The 2,241-nt window shown below is 45.1% G+C and overlaps 1 long non-coding RNA gene across 1 annotated transcript; it reads right to left on the minus strand.

Annotated features, from left to right (window-relative positions):
- Positions 1–417: 417 nt before the first annotated feature.
- On the minus strand, positions 418–883 carry LOC106522513 (uncharacterized). The gene is made up of 2 exons (XR_001310795.1): positions 779–883; positions 418–618 (listed from the first exon to the last, which is right to left on the minus strand). It is a non-coding gene; the product is annotated as an uncharacterized LOC106522513 (long non-coding RNA).
- Positions 884–2,241: the final 1,358 nt, after the last annotated feature.

A 2,241-nucleotide genomic window follows, 5' to 3' on the forward strand; every position in this document is an offset into this window, starting at 1 on the left:
AGCTCGCTCCGACTGGCCATCAGTCTGGGGGTGAAAACCTGAAGAGAGACTTAGCTCAATGCCCAGAGATTTGCAAAATTCAGCCCAAAACTTGGAAATGAATTGAGGTCCTCTATCAGATACAATGTTTCTTGGAATCCCATGAAGTCTAAATACTTCTTTAATCAGAAGATGACTGAGTTCCTTGGCAGATGGTAACTTTTCAAGGGCAACAAGATGAACCATCTTGGAAAATCTGTCAATTATTGTGAGAATGACAGACTTACCCCCAGACTGTGGCAGGCCAGTGACGAAATCCATGGCGATGTGGGACCATGGACGTGGAGGAATGGGAAGTGGTCTAAGGAGACCCGCTGGATGACGACGAGAGGGTTTAGCCAGGGAGCATTGAGTGCAAGACCCAACGAATTCTCTAACGTCCTTGTTCAAGGAACCCCACCAGAACTGGGCTTTGACTAAGTCCAAGGTCTTTCCTATGCCCGGGTGGCAAAACAGAGGTGACGAATGACAGAAGGTTAATACCTTATTAACCAGATGATCTGGTACAAACAGGCGGTCATTCGGGCAATCCCTTGGTGGTGGAAAAGCCTGGTGGGCCTCCCTGACCTCCCTCTCAACCTGTGTGGTGGATAGGCGAACAGTGTTAGGTAGGATGAAGTCTACCGAGTCACTGGTCTGTTCCTTTTTGTAGATGCGTGAAAGTGAATCCGGTTTAACGTTCTTGGTCCCGGGTCTGTAAGATAGAGTAAAGTTGAAACATCCAAAAAATAGAGCCCACCTGGCCTGACGAGGATTCAGCCTCCTAGCTGATCTGAGGTACTCCAAGTTCTTATGATCTGTCAGAACGATGAACGGATGATTAGCCCCCTCCAGCCAATGCCGCCACTCCTCTAGGGCCATCTTGACTGCCAGGAACTCGCGATCGCCCACATCATAGTTGCGTTCAGCTGGGGAGAGAGACTTAGAATAAAACGCACAAGGATGCACTTTATCATCATCAGCACGTTGACTCAGGACAGCTCCAATACCAGTGTTGGAAGCATCAACTTCCACGATGAACTGTTTATCAATGTTGGGAAATCTGAGGATGGGAGCTGAAGTAAACTTGGTTTTTAACTTATTGAAAGCCTGATCTGCTGAATCATTCCATATGAATTGAACCTTAGAGGAAGTTAATGCGTGAAGGGGTGAGGCAATAGAGCTGTAATTACGGATGAACTTCCTATAAAAGTTAGCAAATCCCAAGAACCGTTGCAGTTGTTTGCGATTCTGAGGAAGGGGCCAATCTAATACTGCGGACACTTTGGAGGGGTCCATGGATATTTGTTCAGGACTAATATTGAAGCCTAGGAAGGTTGTGTTTGTGGTGTGAAACTCACATTTCTCTGCCTTGACATACAGGTTGTTTTGGAGCAAACGGAGTAGCACAGCATGGACATGGCGAACGTGAGAGTCTGGATCTTTGGAAAAGATGAGAATGTCGTCAAGATATACAAAAACGTTGACATTGATGAAGTCCCTTAGGACATCGTTGACCAGTGCCTGAAAAACAGCGGGTGCGTTAGTTAGACCAAATGGCATGACCAAGTATTTGTAGTGACCAGATGGAGTATTAAAGGCGGTTTTCCACTCATCGCCTTCTTGTATCCTGACTAAGTGGTAGGCATTACGGAGATCAAGCTTAGTAAATATTGTAGACCCTTGGATGAGATCAAACGCTGAAGTCATTAGAGGAAGAGGATATTTATTCTTGATTGTTATATCATTAAGCCCTCGATAGTCAATACATGGACGTAAAGATCCATCTTTTTTGCCCACGAAGGAAAACCCAGCCCCTGCTGGTGACGAGGAAGGACGAATRATACCTGCTTTAAGTGACTCTGAGATATAAGATTGCATGGCYTTTTGTTCAGGTTGAGAAAGTGAAAATAAACCACCTCTAGGGGGTGTGGTACCAGGTAAMAGGTTAATGGCACAATCATAGGGTCTATGGGGTGGCAAGGAAGTAGCTTTACTTTTACTAAAAACCTCTTTTAGATCATGATAACATTGAGGCACATTAGATAGGTTGGGAGTTAGCTCCTTTATTTCTTTACATAAGGATTCCTCATTAGCAGATTGTAAACAATTACCCAGGCATTGTTCAGACCAACCAAGGATATTRCYATTTTGCCAGTCGATGTGAGGGTTGTGTTTCCTTAGCCATGTGGCTCCCAACACAATGGGAAGATCAGGTGAGTT

This window comes from Austrofundulus limnaeus, unplaced genomic scaffold (assembly GCF_001266775.1).
Source record: "Austrofundulus limnaeus strain Quisiro unplaced genomic scaffold, Austrofundulus_limnaeus-1.0 Scaffold130, whole genome shotgun sequence".
Taxonomy (NCBI): domain Eukaryota; kingdom Metazoa; phylum Chordata; class Actinopteri; order Cyprinodontiformes; family Rivulidae; genus Austrofundulus; species Austrofundulus limnaeus.